At 49.2% G+C, this 20033-nt stretch overlaps 1 protein-coding gene across 2 annotated transcripts in view; it reads right to left on the reverse strand.

Moving 5' to 3' along the window:
* The window catches only part of ZNF831 (zinc finger protein 831), a 37425-nt gene extending 18611 nt beyond the window's left edge, over positions 1 to 18814 (reverse strand). Inside the window, exon 1 of one of the 2 annotated variants that reach the window (XM_043884691.1) lies at positions 18701 to 18814. The gene's annotated coding sequence lies outside the window, so the exon portion shown is untranslated. Of the gene's footprint in view, positions 1 to 1015; positions 1319 to 18700 lie in introns of those variants that run through there. The other variant, XM_043884690.1, reaches the window with a different exon arrangement.
* Between the last annotated feature and the right edge of the window lie 1219 nt (positions 18815 to 20033).

The raw sequence follows: 20033 nt of genomic DNA on the forward strand, positions 1-20033 counted from the left end.
ATTTCCCCTTGGCAACTAGGCAGTGATTACTTAAGTTTTGGGGGGTTCCCCCTCCCCTGTCTTCCTGGTCAAAGTAAAACCGAGGAAGCAAGCCTTCATCTCTTGGCTTCTCGGAATCTTCCCACAGTCCCCAAGCCTTGTGCAGAACCCAAACACTTGCTCTGATGGGTATCAGTCTTGTGATCCTAAAAGCTTGCCCTTAGCTAGGGTGCTAGAATTAGTTAAAAGGCACATAATTTTAAATCGGCCCTGACGTTGATTCTGCTTTTCCCAGTCGCCCGACGTTATCGTTCTTCTAAGTTGCATCCTGTCTCCCCTTGCATTCCGGCAGATAACATCTCGGCTCTCATTCTTACAGGAAGATTTGCGGCGGGAGCGGAGAGGCATGCCACCTCTCAGGACATGGGCTCCAGGGCTTATCTGGCAGACCCTCCAGCTCTTAGCTATTTTGGACGCTGGGAACCCAAATATATATATAAATACATGGTCCCAGGTCCAGGGTCCCTTATAAATCTCATTGAAAAATGCTCCCCTTGGGTGGTTGCTCAGTAGAGCTGCTATAAATAGTATTGCTTTCAAATACCTTGACATTTAGATTACACTATATGTTTTGTTTTTCTGACTCTTGGGCTAATAGAACTAATGTTCCTAACCAATTCACACCTTCAGTTTAATTAGATCCATCACTAAAAAAAAAAAAAAAAAGAACTGCTTACAAAGCAACAGCAACAAATCTCCTTATAGGTTTTTCTATGTTCAGTAGAACACGGATTGTGGACTCGGTTTCTGACAGCCATTATGATTTGCAGTAAATATTTTGACAAAAAGAACAGTGATGGTAAGCACACAGGACAATTACTGAACCGGGTCAAGCCCAGTTTTATGTAGCATTTCCTTTTTAACTGTATGCTTGAAGATAAATATATCATTAAGAGTACAGGGTGAGAAAAAAAGGGTTTGTTTTTTAAAAAACTAACATCATCTATAGGCTTATCTGGTGAAGTATGTTACATACCTTGATGAAGAGAGATGTACCTGCAGCCAGTGGTGCTCCAACTCAAACACGAATGACCTGGCCTGAAACTGGGGAGACATCCGTGGCCCCAGAAAAGACAACCCAGAGCAGCAAGGCGCTGGCGTTACCTGCCTCCTACCCTCTTTGCTGAAATGGTGCCCACTCTACAGGCAGCATCTCAGAGGGCAGAGGCATCCTCTTTGCGTATTAGAAAATAAAGTAAAAGAGTACGACCTCCCGTGGCTCGGCCTTTGAGTCAACACCAGGTTTAACTGAGAAAAGCACCATTTTGAACAACCTGGAGGAGACGCATGCAGAGATGAAACTTGGTCTGGCTCAGAAATAGGAAGTCAATTCTTTTCTATACATCACTTAATGTCACAGTAGCAACCTTTAAAAAACAGGAAGAGAGAGATGCAGAGAGGGAGAGAAAAAAAATACAGCCTCTGCTGAGGCCTTCAGTAATTGTGACTATTGATCTAACAGTGCATCTACCGAGCCTGCTGCTGGGAAATGGAGGTGTGGCACCCAGCATATCAGAGACGTGGTTGTTCTGTCTGTGCAGGCTGGTAAGAAGTAGAGCCAGCGTGGTTGTTTCCCTGGAGGTGGGGTTGGAAGAGGCATCCAAGAACCTCCCCACATAATACTGAAGGTTCTCAGGGCCCAGGTAGAGTATTTCCACTGCAAGTGATGAAGGCGAGAGGCCTGACAAGGATCTCTGTGATGCTGTCTTTATTTAAAGCATTCAATTTGGAGTCACTTGCATTAACTTTTTAAATATGTTTTAATTTACTTTTTAAATTGGAGGATAATTGCTTTACAATATTGTGTTGGTTTCTGCTGTACCATTAATTTTTATTTTCAATACATTGCATGAAAACATTATCTTGATGACTTCAGTTTGGGGCACCCCTAAATTCTACATGCATGGTGGAGTTCTCTCTGACTCCCCACTCTAGTCCCTGCCCTGCTGTCTCTAACTTCGGAGGGAGAAAACAGAGGAGTGATGGACATTGAAAAGTATAATAAATACGATCCATAAATATGTAAAAATACAGTATGTACAAGTTGAGTACATAAATAATAATTATTCTCAGTGGTGGAAGTTGAGAGGCAAACTGAATCTCTAAGTCACATAGAAAACAAACTTATGGTTACTAAAGAGGAAAGCGTGGGAGGGATAAATTAGAAGTTTGGAATTAACAGATACGCACCACTCTATATGGGCTTCCCACGTGGTTCAGTAGTAAAGAATCCTTCTGCCAATGCAAGAGCCACAGGAGACAGGTTTGATCCTTGTGTGGGGAAGTTCCCCAGGAGGAGGAAATGGCAGTCCACTCCAGTAGTCTTGCCTGGAAAATCCCATGGACAGAGGAACCTGGCGGGATACAGTCCATGGGGTCTAAAAGAGTCAGACGTGACTGAAAGGCTGAGCACGCATGCACCACTGTATATAAAATAAATAACAAGGACCTAGAGCACAGGGAACTATATTCAGTATCTTTAATAATCAAAAATGGATCAGGACTTTAAAAAGAATACATATATACGTGTGCATATATATATATAAAGTTAAATCACTTTGCTGTGTACCTGAGACACAACATTGTAAATCAAGTTCAATTTGTTTTAATTGCAGCTATTGGTATGGTTAAAAAAAAAAAGAGTCTCAGGGCTTCCCTGGTGGTCCAGTGATTAAGACTTCGCATCTCAACCTCCAGCTGGTCATGTCTCTAAGCCTCACGCTGAGCTAGATTGGGCTTGGGAGGAATTTTACCTGGGTGAGTGAACTGGTCTTTGGAAGAACCACAGTCTGCAGATTCATGTGGATCCCACTCGCTGTACCTCCAGCACCAACGCTCGGGCACCTCCCCAGCTCTGTGGGCTGCCAGGTGTGCATGTGGTCACAGGTAGTATGCAAGTAAGACTGGGAAAGCCGGAGGCAATGTCTCAGTGGTGTAGCATGAGCAGAGCTCCAATGTCCCTTCCCCTCCCTGGGACCCTCCAACATCTCCAGATCCCAGCACTGCCACCAGCAACCAATCCAATTTATTGCTACCTCCAGTTTTCCCATTTTTAAATACCATAGAACCACCCCCTGATCATGACACAGAAATAAAGCATCATGGAGGCCCAGGGAAAGACAGTTTGGGGAACTTCCTAGAGAAAATAGATGAGCTGGGTGTTGGAGGATGCAAAAGAATTTTCTGGGCAGGTGTAGCAGTAAGAGGCAAGCTGGGGAGGCTTGGAAATGCACAAAGGTCAAAGGTTTGTGTGTGCCCGGCTGTTCCCGAAAAGGAGAGAGAGGGTCATGGGACAGCTGTGGACCAGGGAAGGGAGAGGAGAAGACTGGAAGAGCTGAAGAGCTGGGCCTGCCCCTGGAGTAAGGCGAAACTCCCAGAAGTAGAGAGCCATGGGAGAGGATGCAGAAAGGGCTGAGAAGCAGGTAGACAGTCCCCCATCACCAAGGAAGCCCTCAGAAAAGAATCTGTCTCTACATCCAGAAAGGACTTTGATTTACTTTTTCTTTTTTCTCCTGAGTTACGGTGTGAATACACTTCATGAAGATAGCTTAATGGGAAAGTTTTCCTGTACAAAAGTCACTTAAAGAAACATGCCTTTGGAGTTAGTCGAAAATAAATATATCAAGGGATGATTAGATTAAAATGTCACATATCTATGCCACGGAGACATGAGGCAACAAAAAGAATGAAATCCGGACCCTGCAACAACATTGGTGGACCCCCCCAACTACACTGAATGGACCCCCAACTACACTGGGTGAACCCCAGAACTACACTGAATGGACCCACAACTATGCTGAGTGGACCCCAGAACTATGCTGAGTGGACCCCCAACTATGCTGAGTGGACCCCAGAACTATGCTGAGTGGACCCCAGAGCTATGCTGAGTGGACCCCAGAGCTATGCTGAGTGGACCACAGAGTTATGCTGAGTGGCAGAAGCCAGACACCAAAGGCGACATGTCGTCTGGTTCCATGTATATGAAATGTCCAGAAAAGGCAAATCTGCAGAGACAGACAGTAGAGTTATAGCTCCTTAGGGCTGGGGGTAGCGAGGGGAGTGACAGCTGCTACGTGCAGAGGTTATTTGGGATAGGAGGGTGGAATGTTCTGGAATTCGATCATAGAGATAAGTGCACAACTTTGTGAATACACTAAAAACCACTAAATCATAGACTTTAGAAGGGAAACATTATGGTATGTGAATTATATCTCAAGATAATAAACAATCACTCCCCTTCCAATTTTTCTAAGTACTGTCACATAATTCAGCTGTCCAGATTTGACAGCAGATAACCAACCCAGTAAGCATGTGACAACAGTCACCAAAGAGAAAGAAAAATCATTTCCGAATTATTGTGAACTTGCTTTCTTGGGCCTTTTCTTTTTCCTCCCTCAAGGAAACAAACAGAAAAGATATATCACTCCCTTGCCAAGAGTAAGGCTCGTTTGGCAAAATTGCAGCCTGTGATGACAGTTCTCTAAAGCACAGCTCTCAGGTGTAGCCAAAAGAAAAGACAGCAAAACCAGGGCAGGACGGCAGATGTCCTGCAGGTCCAGGAAGACTGGGTGGGAAGAGGAATTTAGATGAGGAGCAACGCTGCATGGCTCCTGTGCCCCTTGACTCACATCCCTTTTCAGAAGTGGGGGCGGGGGGAGTCTAATAACCCCCTGCCTCTGGGGTTCAGTGACATTCTTGTCCAGAAGTGGGGCCAGGGGGAGCCTAATCACCCCTTACCTTTGGGGTTCAGTGCCCAGAATCTTCCCTGGCCCCCAGAGATGCAGCTGCATGGCACAAATCCCCAGGGTAGCTGCACCTGGCCCCCTTCTTGCAGCTCCGAGAGCAGCCCTCCCCCAGGACTCAGCAGGAGGATGAGTCTGTGCAGGAAATCTGGGGCCCGGAGACCCAGCTCAGCCTCACCAGCAAGCAGGGCGCTAAGAAGATCTTCTCCGGGCTTCGGATGAGTCAAATCTGAAGTGACTACAAGACGCCTCCAGGTGTGGTCCTCTCTCCACATCCTGCTGCCAGCCCTTCTCTCCCCTACCTCCAGGGGCCTCTGCAAAGTCTTGAACTGGGCCCAGAGCAGATCACAGTCCCCAGGGCATGTGTTAAACGAAAGGAAATGAGTGGATGTGTCTGTTTGTTGTTTTCTGGTTTTCACTTTTGTGCCGGCAGCAGGACAACTTGTGAAGAACAGAGACCATGCAAGACCAGTCAGGACAGCCACCCTTCTCCTTCAACTCTCCTGAGATGAACCCTCACATCTCTCGTCCCTCTCAGGTTGTCTGTCCCGGGGTGTCCTAAATGATTGTTCGGGCTTCCCTCTTTGTCACCTGACGGCCTGCACAGGGTAAGCCTGAGGACACTATCTACAGAGACAAACCCCATCAAATTTCTCCAGCCTTGAGCTAAACCCAGACCTTGCATGGGTGCCCATAGAGACCTACCAGCCAGGTGGGACCTGCCGGGATGGAAAAACCTCCAAGTCTCCAAGCTTATCAACTGCAGAGTGTTTAAGCGGGCTTCAAGCGGGAGGCAGGGGCACACACGTGCACTCTTGGGAACATGCAGTTGGGTTTTCATTTAAGCCTCTTTCCTCTCTGGATTCAGTTCCCCTTAACATTCTGCTTGTCAAAAGAGGTTTGTGACCACAGTCCTCATGTAGTAAGAAATGAGGTTCACCTGTAGAGCTCCTTTTGAGGGGAGCCCTCCACAGGGCTCTGACTCGTCCCCACGGCCGTTGTTCTCATTTCCGTGCAGATGGAAAAGCGCACCCCCCTGAAGAGCAGTCGCAGGAGTGGCCCGTGTTAATTACCTGCCTGTGTGTCCTCAGGGCCACTTCAACCATGTTTTTATTTAAAACATGCAGCATCCAGCCAGTTTTTGATTATCCATGATAATGGGGGTCAAGGGTCAGCTGAATAATTGAGATGGAAACTTTATTCCCACCAGAGGGTCTCCCGCACCCCCATCTCCACCTCCTGCCTTCCTCCTGCTGAGGAAGGAGGCGCTGTTGGATCGTGGAAGAGCTGCTGGCCTCAGGGGGTCTCCGTTGGGCCAGTTCCACTGTCGGGATCCTACAACCGGATTTCTGAGGGACCTACACCATATCCTCCCTTTCAGTCAGGGGGAGGGCGGTGGTGATGAAAAGGAGCCAGACCACTGCATGCCGGATCCTCATCCTCCAGCTGGGCGTCATCTTCATTTATATTTATAACATATTTCTTCAAATGGACATGTTTTTTGGCATTTAATTGTTTACAAACTGTAATCACAGTTGATGTGGTCATGATATACTTCTGTGATATCCATTAAAATAATTCCCTAGGTAGTCACTTTTTAAAAAGATATGTCAGAAGATACCACTTGACCCTCGTCTGGATCCTAGAATAGAAAGCCAGCATCCAGGGAAGACTGGAAGTCTAGATAATGTCTGGAATTCAGTTACAGTCGTGCGTCAACATTCTACATCTCTGTCACTGTGCACCCCTGTGTGCATGTCAGATGCTCACAGCGGGACAAAAGGCTAACTTTGCAACTTTCCTGTAAACGGAACATGACTCCAAGATAAAAAGTTTATCTTCAAAATGTTTAATAGAGATGCAGATGTAGACAGCAGATGTGTAGACACACCCTCTTCCGAAAAGGGTGGGACGAATTGAGAGAGTAGCATTGACATTCATCCAGTACCACGTGTAAAACAGATAGCTAGCAGGAAGCCGTGGTATATCACAGGAAGCTCAGCTTGGGGCACTGGGATGACCTAAAGGGGTGAGGTGGGCAGGGAAGGGGGATAGGAGAGGGAAGCTCAAGAAGGAGGGGATCCATCTGTACAGGTATATTGTATATACATAAATGGATATATGTATGGCCGATTCAGGGCTTCCCATGTGGCGCTTGTGGTAAGGAACCCTTCTGCCAATGCAGGAGACAGAGACGTAAGAGACACAGGTTCGATCCCTGGATGGGGAAGATCCCCTGGGGAAGGGAACGGCAACCCATTCCAGTTTTCTTGCCTGGAGAATCCCATAGACAGAGGAGCCTGGCGGACGACAGTCCATGGGGTCACAGAGAGTCGGACACGACTGGAGTAACTTAGCACACGCAAGCACGTAGCTGATTCAAATTGTTGTTCAGCAGAAACCAACATACCGTTGTGAAGTAATTATCCTCCAATTAAAAAAAATTAATGTTTAATGGTTCCACCTGAATTTACGGAGGTCAAGAAATTAAAAAAAAAAAAATACAGTACTCCAGGTCTAGATACCAATCTTGGGAAATGTCAGGTCAGACAATGTGCCAGCTCCTTAGACTCTTCTGGTACTCGGGATGGGCTGGGTTTGGGTTGGTTTCTCTGGTCCAGACCCATTCAAGGGAGGGTTGAATGAGGAAGCAGGAAGATGCCCCTGGCTGTGGTTCAGTGGGCGGGGGGCACAGGTTCTTCAGGACAATGTCCTTCTGCTTCTCAAGACAGGTTCCCCAAAACTGTCCTCCTCCACCCCTGGTCAGCAAACAAATGCCCCCTCCCTTTTCCAGAACAGCTCCCATCACTCCAGCTTCCCGGCTCACACCGGGCTATGATCGTACTACATCCAGGGAAAGATTCAGAGCCTCCAGGGTCTATTACTTCCTTGTTGCTGATGCTCCTGCCATAATTGCCTGAGCAGTTCATTTCCCCAGACCATCGCCCTGACTCTGCTTTCCCAGAGCTAGAGAGAACAGAAGTGTCTGAGTGACAGACCAAAAGCCAGGCGACGGCAATGTGCATTTTGTTCCCTACCATAGTATGGTAGGGAACCTTAGGGAGGCATGCTGGGGCTCTTGAGCACTTGGCTGATCTGATTTTTAATCATCAAGTGTAAAAATGAAATCATTCCCAGAACCTGAAGTGATTTTTGTCGGCGTCACCCACTGTTTCTGTAGATTAATTTTTCAGACCAGAAAGAAAAGGCCTTCGTTTCAGCGATAAAAAGAAAAACTGGTTCCCCTCTTCCACCCCCTGTCAAAAGTTTCTTATGTAAGGAGTTTGTTTTCTTATTTATTTTTTTTAAGGGGAAGAGTTCACTGATCCAGATGGGGAACAAAATGGTAAGACCCCCACCCCACCCACCCCTTGGGAGATGGATTAATCAGTGTCTTTCAGATGTATTTACAAAAATGATATGTTTAAACATTTCAATAAACAGATTAAAACCAAGATTTGTATATCAGCCTCTGCCAGCTACTTCTCCAAGCCAAGTATCCTTTTGTCCTCATGAAACCGAATGATGACTGTTCCTCAAATCCAAGTCCTGGCCTAGGAGACCCCAGGGATTTTGTTCTCTTGGTGGCCTCTGAGCTCACGTTCTGGCTTTCTTTCCCACCGTCCCATCCTCTGGGTGTGTCCCTTTTATGTGGCTATTGTTCAGTCACTAAGTTGTGTCCAGCTCTTTGCGATCCCATGGACTGCAGCACTCCAGGTTTCCTTGTCCTTCACTCAGACTCACATCCATTGAGTCAGCGGATTGGCTTGTTTTCCCATCCAGGAGAAGCTGTGCTTTGTCCAATCTGCCCTGTCACCTCCCACTGCCCCGAGAAGGTTTTGCCATCACCGAACTGTTCTCATTGGAAGGACTGATGCTGAAGCTGAAGCTCCAATACTTTGGCCACCTGATGCTAAGAACTGACTCATTGGAAAAGAACCTGATGCAGGGAAAGACTAAAGGCAAAAAGAGAAGAGGGCAGCAGAGGATGAGATGGTTAGACAGCATCACCAACTCAATGGACATGAACCTGAGCAAACTCAAGGAGATGGTGGAGGACAGGGAAGCCTGGCGTGCTGCAGTCCATGGGGTCACAAAGTCAGACTTTACTGAGTGACAGAACTGAGCAACAACAAAGTGCTCTTCATCTTTTCTGTGATACGTGTTCAAGATGCTTGAGGAAAAATAAGGACAAAAACCAAACAGGCAGATACCAACCCAAAAAAGCCATGAAGAAGAAAACAGACCCACTCCTGGGAAATTGCATTCCACAGCTACTCACACATTCACCAACAATTCCTTGAACACCAAACAGGTTTCAAGTTCTGTTCTAGGTCAAAGGATCAGGGGAGAATAAGATAAGGCCCCTGTGCATGTGGGGCTCACCTTTTGAATAGGAGACAATCATATAGAAGAAAACACATAAGTGAGTGAAGTCATTTCAGATAGAGATAAGTGATGAAGGAAAAAAATGGAGTGGTGTGAGACATGATGAGGACAGCTGAAATGCAAGGATGATTCAGCCAAGGGGAAATCTGAGGGTGAGTTGTTCCAGACGGAGGGAGTTTGATGTGCAAAGGTCCTGGGGTGAGTACCCACTGGGCAACTTAAAACCAGCAGAAGGCTGATGGATATGCAGAACAATAGCAAAGAGGAAGATGCTACAAGATGAGGCCAAAGTCCAATCAGAGGACAAGGGGTGTAGAGCTTTTGAGGCCACATGTGGCTCAGATGGTAAAGAATCTGCCTGCAGCACAGGAGACCCAGGCTTGATCCCTGGGTTGGAAAGATCCCCCGGAGAAGGGAATGGCAATCCTGGAGCCCCACTACAGTATTCTTGCCTGGAGGATTCCACGAACAGAGAAGCCTGGCGGGTTACAGTCCACAGGGTCGCAAAGAGTCGGACGTGACTGAGCAACCAACAGTAACGTTAAGACATGGCAGGGAGGTTGGGAAATTGGTTGAGAGAAAAAGGATCAGGACAGAGGAACGAGCTTTTCATCAGAGGTTGGAGAAGAGAGAACTTGGAGGAGGGAGCGTGGGTGGAAAAGGAAGAAGAAATGTTACAAGTTTTGCTGTGGATCATGAGACTCCTCCCCAGCAGTGAAGAAACTCAAGCAAAGGACCTTACTGTTTGCCTATCAGATAAATCAGCTTCTATCTCCTACACTGAATCTGGGGCTTGTAAAGCCGCTTTGAGACTGGACCACATGAGTTCCTGTTCCAAAGGTGTTACATACTCGTTCTACGAGCTCGACCCATGCGTGTGACTATGTTCTGGACTCACGATTCCTCTCCCTGGAGCAGGAAAAGGTGATACAGCCTGTCTAGATGTTGCATCCTCTGTGAGGCGTGACCCAATTGTCCAGGCACCCCGGGACCTTCTCCTCTCTCAGGGAGCCCCGGCAGCTTGCTCATCCTTCCCCATGTACTTCAAACAGCGTACTGCAATGATTGGTTTACCCGTCAGCTTCTGTCACCAGTTGCACTGCTTGAAGATGGTGACAAATTTTAACTTTCTTAGCCCAGCTCCGCGGGGCTTCCCAGGTGGCACTAGTGATAAAGAACCCGCCTGCCAATGCAGGAGATGTAAGAGACGCGGGTTCGATCCCTAGGTCAGGAAGATTCTCTGTAGGAGGGCATGGCAACCCACTCAAGTATTCTTGCCTGGAGAATTCCATGGACAGAGGAGCCTGACAGGCTATGGTCCATGTGGTTGCAAAGAGTGGAACACAACTGAAGTGGCTTAGCACACACGCACGCAGCCAGCTCCACACAGGTACTTGGTAAGCAACTGTCAGACCAACTTTCCAGCTGTGCTGGGACAGCCAAGGTTGGTTGTGGCTTTTTTCAAAGAAAGAGTTCCCCCTGGCACGAAATAGTGGGGCAGTAAGTCCCTCTCCAAGGCTGGGCTGCCAACGCAACTTCCTACCGGGTCCTTTTCCCTCTAGGACCTTCCTGTTCTCCATAACTTAGCATGGCAGGGATGCTCAACGTCTGACTTGTCCTTCCTCAGGTGCACTTGGTGGGGGCGGGGGTGGCTAGGATCATCAGTTTGTCCAGTTTCCAGTTTGTCCAGTCTCCCAATCAAGTCTGGGCAGCTGGGAGACCCAGGCTTCTGGGAGCAGCATCCTGCACCATGAAGCACTTCCCCAGTGGGCCTGGGAGCGAGACCGCTTGGTGAAGCAATCGGTTCCTCCCACCATGCCTTCTGCTCCACGGGAAGCCCAGCCCAGGGAAGTGGGGGCCAAACAGAAATCAGGCCCTGACCTTCTCAAAAGTCAGGCAGCAGGGCTCAGGCATGCTTAATATTGTGTTGACTCCTTCCTGTTCTCGTGGGGTCCAGTTGTGCCGAGTTTGGCCCCGAGGGGAAGAACTCAGGGCAGTGCGGGCTGGGAGCCAGCGCACGTGTTCTCTGGAGGCGGAAAGGAGAAGGAGCCAAGAGGGGACGAACTCAGGAACACGGTCTGCAGGGGCCGCTCAGCCTGCTGGGCTGTGGGTGGAGAAGGCAGCCGAGCAGGATGGGAATGAATTGTGTGCCCGCCAGCAGCAAAGGTCCAGTGATCTCCCTTCACCCCCAGGCCCCCAGTAAACACCACGATCCTCCCATGACCAGAGGGCTGATTTTCAAACAGAATTCCGTCCAACATCCTCACTCTAGTCACAGCTCCCCGAAGTGTTTTCCACTGCCTGCATGGTCGCCAGGGTGCTGGCCTCTGCGCACCTCTGCGGCCCCGTCCCAAACCCCACTTCCTATTTGCATCCCAGCCCACCCTGGCCTTTCAGCTCCTGCTGGCGTGGGGGCCCCATAGGAGCCACTCCCAGGCCTGAGGTCTGTGTCCGTCCTTCCATCTGCACCTCATCGCCTTGCTCCAGACCTTCAGACCTAACTCAGATCTGGGTTCTTTTGGGGAGCCTGAGAAGAAGCTCACGTCACCATGCTTAACTGTTAACCCAAGCTCCTTTCTTCAGCAGACAAGACAGAGGGGCTGGGGCAGCCCACCCCTCCATCATCAGTCCCTGGGCTCAGTTGCTCTCTTGGGGAACACCTCCCAACATACGGGGATGCAGCTGGCACCAACATTTGAGGGCAACCCTGTTAATTCTAACAGCACAAATCCCAAACCATCTCACTTAAAACTCGCAAATATCTCCATGAAGACATTCCCATGAGAATTCACTCTCTCCCAAAAAGTCAGTGCCCAGGATTCGGTTTTCAATCCTCAGTGGACAGGGCTCTACCAAGCTCCCAAAATCTCAGAGCAGGTGTCTTAGAGCACCTAAAGTTGAACCTGGGCTCCGTTCTCACTAGTTGTGGACAAGTTCCTTTATCTTTCAAAGCCTTCATAGGCTGCTCTGTCTGGCAGGGATGATAATAACCCCAGGCACTTGGGTCAGTTAAGTTTATGGTGCTCCCCAAAAGGAGGGTGGGCCTTTAACCCCAGTCAATGTTGATGGGAGCATTTGTGTGTGTGTGCTCAGTCATGTCCGACTCTTTGCGACCTCATGGATTGCAGCCCACCAGACTCCTCTGTCCATAGAATTTTCCAAGCAAGAGTACTGCAGTGAGTTACTATTTCCTTCTCCAGGGTATCGTCCCAACCCAGGGATTGAACCACGTCTCTTGCATATCCTGCATTGGCAGGCAGATTCTTTACCACTGAGCCACCTGGGAAGCCATGGTGGAAGCCAATGGGAACATTAAAGCTGCAATTATTCTCATCAACAGCATCCATTCTGGGCATCTTGGCAGGAGGATGGCCAGAAAGAGGGACTGCCTCTTCCTCTCTGGAGAGAGATCCTGGGAGAGCCTGGGCAGGGCTTATCCTGAGAGACAGGAGCTGTGTGTCTGTCTGGGCATGCACAGATCACAGTGGCAAGTCATGCACACATCAATGTGCTCCCCCCGCCTCACACATCCACCTCCACATCAGCCCCCTCGTATCCTCAGCCACACCAGAGAACATGTGTGTGCGTTTGTTCACACACACACACACACACACACCCCTCCTGCCCCAGGCCAAATGTGCTCCAGGAACGTGGACCTCACCAGGTCCCAGCAGCGCTCAGCCCAGTATACTTGCCATAGCTAGAGACCCGGGACAGTAGTGGGGTGCAGGTGGGATGAGCTCATGGGCTCCCACAGGTACACACTGCCAGGCGGCCGAGTGTATTTGCATATAATTTGCATGTGTTGATACAGCCTTCCCATCTCTGCACAGAGCGTTTCCAAGCTAACCTGTTATTACTGCTCCTCCAAAGCTTCGTTTTCTAGGCGTTTGCGCTGCTTACCCACCCACTGTCAGAAAGTCCTAGGCAGGGAGGCAGAATCTGAGCACCTGGAAAGTCAGACCAGTCTCCCTGGGTCTCGACTGCTCCCCAGGACAGCGAATTTCATCACGCCTCCCCGGGAAAGACCCAAGGAGACCACCCTGTATATAAGATGTTACCGTGTGCCTGGAGCCAGGTACCCACTACATCACATAGGCAACTTTATTCTCCTCAGGGCCCAGGGAGCTAGTCTGATGGAGAACTTGACCCCAGCTCCTCCCAGAGCAAGTTTTTCAAGTTTGCCTGGGCATACCCTGTACTACAGATACTACTACTGAGTGAGTGAGTGAAAGTCACTCAGTTGTGTCCGACTCTTTGTGACCCCATGGACAACACAGTCCATGGAATTCTCCAGGCCAGAATCCTGGAGTGGGTAGCCTTTTCCTTCTCCAGGGGATCTTCCTGACCCAGGAATCAAACTGGGGTCTCCTGCATTGCAGGCGGATTCATTACCAACTGAGCTATCAGGGAAGCCCATACTACTACTACTTGTAGCAGATATATAAAAATGCAGAATGCCCTGAAAAAATATATATGTATGTGGGTGTATATATATATATATATATATATATCTTTAAATGAATCACTGTGCTGCACACTTGAAACTAATATTGTAAATCAACTATACATCAATTTTTAAAAATGCATGATGGGGGGCTTCCCTGGTGGGCTCAGTGGATGAGAATCAAACGCTGTGGCAGGAGACATGGGTTCAATCCCTAGTCCAGGAAGATCCCACATGCCAAGAAGCAACCAAGTCTGAGTGCCACAACTACTGAGCCTGTGCTCCAGAGCCCAGGAGCCACAACTACGGAGCCCACATGCTGCATCTATTGAAGCTGCTGCTCCCTGCACCTGTACTCTGCAACAAGAGAAGCCACTGCATGAGAAACCTAAGAATACAGCAATCAGAGAGTAGTCCCTACTTGCCGCAACTAGAGAGAAGCTTGCACAGCAACAAAGACTCAGCACAGCCCCAAAAAATAAAAATAAATAAATAAAATTATTTTTTAAAAAAAGGAAAAGAAAAAAAAATGCAGAATGGTCAGTTTCCTGGTGGTCCAGTGGCTAAAACTCCATTTTTCCCAATGCAGGGGACCTAGGTTCGATCCCTGATTGGGAAACTAGATCCCATATGCCACAACTAAGAGTTTGCATGCCACAACCAAGATTGAATATCCCACGTACTGCAACTGAGAACTGGTACAGTCAAATAAATAAATAAAAATAAATGTTTTTAAAATAAAAAATTAAAAAAATACAGGATGCCTAGTTAAATTTGAGTCTAGAAGAAACAACAAAGAATAAGCTAGTATATCCTGTGCAATCCTTATACTATAAGAGCATTCACAGCGTCCCTGAAGTCCGGCTGGGCACCCTGTATTCTATCGGACAGCCCTACCTAGGACCCCAGATCCACTGGTTTCCAGTATCTAGATACTAGAAACCCATCGATTCCTAGTATCACTAATACCATGTTTTTTCCCAGCTTTTAGCTAAGACCAGAGGAACAGGGCTTTACTGCCTAACTGTCCAGCTTCCCACTGTAGGACAGAAAGCGAGAGCAGGGGCTCCACATGAGGTCAACTGAGAACTGCCAGGAGACACAGGGGGAGGGAGAACACGTGTTTCCTAATTTAGTTAAACATCGAAAACCTGTTCCTCTTCTGTGTCTGGGAGGAGCGCGGTGGTTATCACTGTGGACGTGAGCCCACGTTTCCTGTGGCGAGAGACACGTGTGTTTGCATCAACAGGCCCTGTTTCCAGGGAGCCCCTCCCCGCCAGGATGTGAGGCCCACGGCGGTCACAGAGGAGGAGGGGGTCAGGAGGGCCTGTAGGTGGGGCTGCTTGGGAGCTAGGGGCCCTGGAGAACCCCGCCCCCTCACGTGGGACGACCACCTCCACGCTGGACCCCTGTCCAGCTTCCGCATCCCACTGCAGACAACTGGCCCTCCCCAGGACCATAGGTGACAGTTGCCTAGCTGCAGACCTTTGCTGGGGGATGGGAACTCAGCAGGGAAGGAACAGGGCTGGGGAGCCTTTGCCTTTCACCTGCCAGTGACCACAAACTTGCAGGGAGGCCACCCCTCCGGCCCTACAGGCCTCCCTCTGGTGGCCTGAGCTCTGGCTCTTCCAATAGGACCCCTGTACTTACAGAATGGGCAGGACTCTACCTGCAGACACCACAGGTAAACACGTGCCTCGCCCAGGAGTGAGGAAGCAGAAAATTCTCCATCAAGCATTTTTTAGAGGAAAGAGTTATTTTATAGTAAAATCAGTGGATCTACTGTGGAAGGCAATGCAAAAAATAACATACGTAAGGCTCCGTTTCCTCCTCCATCAGAAGGTGATGGGATGGCTGCAGCCTCCCAGGCATTACAAGGACTAGAAAAAGAGATGCAGGCAAAGTCCTCCTTCCCTGTCATAACACCGGGAAGTCAGAGTCAGCAGCAGCAGTCACCTTCTCTGATCATAGTTTTGAACTTATCCCTTCAACTGGCCTGGCATATCAGACCTCTCTGCACTTAAACAAATTACAAAGCTGTGAAAGACTCCAGGTTTTCAGCACCGGGGGAAGTTTTCACTTGGTTTTCTAAGGGCATCCTCTGGTCAGGTCTCAAACAGGTGACAAGAGCCTGAAGGTCTGTCACCTGCCCTGTCTGATGTGCCCAGGTGGGTACCCATCTCATACACCAGTGGCCACACACTTGGCGAACCACCAGAGGTTCCCATTAGAATGGAATTCCTGTTACTCAACCACTGGATTCCCACTCATCACCCCCTGCCAGCTAGGTGTTCCCAGCCCAGAAAAATCCATCCGTGGTTGCTGAAGAGGCTCTGGTAGAGAATGTGATGGGCCATGTTCAAGGAGCTTGGTGTGGTCAGAAGGGCATGACTCACCCAGTCACACACAGTTCACATGCGTGGGCTCGGGATCCTTGAGTCCGCTGCCTGGGTTGAAGGACAGAACCCAATCTCAACAAAACACCCAAGTCAGTTCCCTGCCTACTCACACCCTCTCGGTGGTCCTGACCCTCCTTCTTAAGAACTTCTCAAATTCAGTGATGCTGATCTCTCTTGAGGACCTGAGCACTGAACCTGCCCAGTGGCCATCAGAGATCATTCATACTCTTTGTATTTCTTCACTTGATAGAGAGGCCAGCCACTGCCCTGGGACGCTCCTGGGTGTGGTTGTCCACGCCCCTGTCTCAGATGGACCAACCATGAAAGACTGATGAACTAAATGAGGACCATACATAGGCAGCTCTGAACACCTAGTCATCAATGACTGAGTCTGACTGTAGGGTCGTGGGGGGATATTTGGATTAATTTAAGAGAGGATAAGAGATGTCTCCTCGAATCAGGGGCTGGAATGCATTCACACTTTCTTACTGAGCTAATAGTTGTTGCAAATGTACAAAGACAGTTGTCTCAATGGTTCCACTACTGCTCTGCCTTCTCTTTCTCACGCTTGCCTCTTCCTCAAGCCAGCTGTTATCCTGTTTTCACCTCAGAGAGCGAGGCACCCTGCTCGGGGCAGCTCCTGCCTCTAAACTGCTCTTTCAATACAGCCTGGGCTCTGAAATATGAACAGGCGTTTCGGGGGTAAGTAGCCTCAGGTGATGGCAACCCCACTCCAGTACCCTTGCCTGGAAAATCCCATGGACGGAGGAGCCTGGTAGGCTGCAGCCCATGGGGTCGCTAAGAGCTGGACACGACTGAGCAACTTCACTCTCACTTTTCACTTTCATGCATTGGAGAAGGAAATAGCAACCCACTCCAGAGTTCTTGCCTAGAGAATCCCAGGGACGGGGAGCCTGGTGGGCTGCCGTCTACAGGGTCTCACAGAGTCGGACACGACTGAAGTGACTTAGCAGCAGCAGCCTCAGGTGATGGCAACCCACTCCAGTCCTCTTGCCTGGAAAATCCCGTGGACGGAGGAGCCTGGTAGGCTGCAGTCCATGGGTTCGCTAAGAGTCAGACGTGACTGAGTGACTTCACTTTCACTTTTCACTTTCCTTCATTGGAGAAGGAAATGGCAACCCACTCCAGTGTTCTTGCCTGGAGAATCCCAGGGACGGCGGAGCCTGGTGGGCTGCTGTCTATGAGGGCGCACAGAGTCGGACACAACTGAAGCGACTTAGCAGCAGCAGCAGCCTCAGGTGAAATTTCAGCCAACATCTGACCAATTCCAAGCCCCATGATGAGTCCCTGCTAAAATATTACACTACGTCCTAACTACCTTGGGAGTGATTCTCTGCTTACAAAACACACTTTGTCAATATTCACCCAGTGTGGAGATTAGGGAGCCCCGTCCTTCTTCTCTGTGGTGGTACAGATGCCCCTAAAGCCATCTTTTTTTTTTCATCCCAAGCCATGATCCAACATCTTTTTCCCCCAATTTTGACTCCGTACAGCCTTTCCTTTTTGGAAAACAAAGCATAACAATTGCAATTCTCCCTTGGCCAGTGGCCAGACATCCACGGGTTGGAGCCAGGAGATGAACGGATACACCCGGAGAGGGCAAGGTCAGAGATCGCAACACTCTGGACGCGTGTTTGTGCAGGAGACCAAACCCCAAGGCCCGAGAGCGCCCAGACATGAGGGTCGACACCTCCTGGTTTGAATAACATGCTGAGGACCTTCGGAATCTGTGGATGAAACACGCCTATGACATTAATTAATGCCAGGCAAACTGTAACAGCAGATCTTAGAGACTAAAAATAAACCTATGCCAACTGATTCATCCTTCACTGCACAGAATTTGGAGCTTTTTTTCTCTGCTTCTCTTCTCCAAGTACGTTACATTATGGCCTTTTTCCTTTCCCTCCATCTTTGTCGTTCTCCTCTAATCCCTCTCCTTCTGGTCCAGAGGTTGAAAGTGTCCAGAGGAGATGTCCCCACTCAGCTCCCCTCCGACCCACAAACATGCTTATTAAGCAAGGAAATCATTTCTTTTCCTGGCTCCCATGGCGGTGAGCTATGTAATTTGTCCTTAATATTTTCCATACGGATGTTGCTGCCTGTTGCCTCACACACACACAACTCTATAGCTTCGTTTCCGATTACAGTCCGTTCTATTTTAAACTTTGTTGATTTCTACTGGGAAGGAAGCCTATTTCATAGAGATTAGCTGGACAGCTGGGTCTGATTGCTTCTGATTACCGGGCTTGGGGGCCACTGGGCAGACAGGTTTCCCAAAGCCCCATAGATGGAGAACCACTCTGTAGGGACCCACTTTGGGGTCAGTACTCACTCCAGGGAGGAAGGTCAGTGGCCTCAGTCGGAAATCAACAGGTCAAGCCAAAGGCAGGGTCAGCCCTTAGTCCACGTCTCAGCTCAGGAGGCTGTGCTGAGAGGTGGAAGAGGGGGCCTGAGAAGCCCCCTGACTCCAAGGCACTCACGGGGACCTGAGTGGGGGCTTGTGTCACAAAAAACTGCGTGTGCTTGGAAGAGAGCATCCATCATGCTTGCCTGATAGAATCACTCGGGAGGTGACAGACAAGGCTCAGTGATTAAGCTCCCTTCATCTGGCCTTGCCTCCCAGACCTCCAGGTGCACAAAGAAATCACAAAGACCTCTCTCACCTTGAAGTGGTCAGTCCACAGGCAGGTGGGGGCTGCCGCGCTCTCTCCGGAAAACCGGTGGCTCCGATGAGGCACGAGTTTCCTCCCTCCTCATCCCATGTGTGCCTTTGCTTCTCTTTCTGCCTTCTCTAGAGGAAACCGAGTGCTGGAAATTTTGTTTTAATTGTGTGTGTGGAGGATGGTGGGTGTCGGGGGTGCAGGGTGGTGGGGGGTGGGTGGAGGGACCCAGGGGGTAGGGGTGCAGCCTGCCCTGGTGTGGGTTCGGGTGTAATGGCCGATGCTGGAGATACGGCTTGCCTGCCGATGCTCAGTGGTACTGCAGCTCTGTGTGTGGGCGGCGGCAGCTACACGGCTGGGTTTCAAACCATTACACTGAACATTTGCAAACAGATAAAAAAACAAAACCATCCGGTACAAATGGAATCTTCTGTTTTTCTTTCCCTCCCTGTACACGCTCCCTTGCACCTCTCTTCTGGAGTTTCAGAGAAGGTGAGCAAGGGTGGGTTTCTCTCTCTCCAGGCTCCCCCCACCCCATCACCCCGTGTCTTCTGGACACAACATTTACCCTTAGGGCCACTGGGCTGGATGGGAAGGTCAGGTCATACAGACCAACCCCCAGGCAGTGGGCATGCCCAGACATTTGGGAAGGATTTTCTCTTCTCTGAGGTCTTGCCCTGATCCAGCCACTGAGACCCATCACATCCCAAGAAGGTTGTACATCCGTGTTTGACCACCTGAATCCCTCCTGGTTGCAAAGCTACCTTGGAACTGGCCGACGAAGGGGAGAGGTGCCCTTTCATATCCAGCGAACGTCTTCTCAAGGAATACTCTGTGAATGGTGGCATAAGATACTCCAAGAAAAGGGGAAAAAAAAATCCTGTGGACAAATTACCTTGGAAACTACTGCATCCCGTATCACTCTAAGATAGTCACAGAGCATTTTGGCAAGCAAAGACTCTGTGAAGTCCTTCAATGAAGAATCCTGTGTAATTCTGCCTAATCCAATATTTCCAAAACATGTAGACCTTAGACAAAAGAATCCCCTTTCCCCAAGTACCACCACTATCCATGGCAACACACTTATATGTATGCACACTTTGTATACACATTCATGTACCCCACCCTCAGTGGAAGCCTGACCCCAAATCAACCCTTTCAGCCAAGAGAGGGCAAGTTAAGTGAGATCCTGGGAACCAGACAGGTCAGAGGTCACCATCTCAGAACACTCTAAGCTTGTTACCAACATGGGTGCTCTGGCTAGTTACCCATGAACTGGAGACTGTGCTTCCAGCTGGACAGGGAACACGAGGGAAGTGGACAATTCCCTCGGGGC

Source organism: Cervus elaphus, chromosome 23 (genome assembly GCF_910594005.1).
Source record: "Cervus elaphus chromosome 23, mCerEla1.1, whole genome shotgun sequence".
Taxonomy (NCBI): domain Eukaryota; kingdom Metazoa; phylum Chordata; class Mammalia; order Artiodactyla; family Cervidae; genus Cervus; species Cervus elaphus.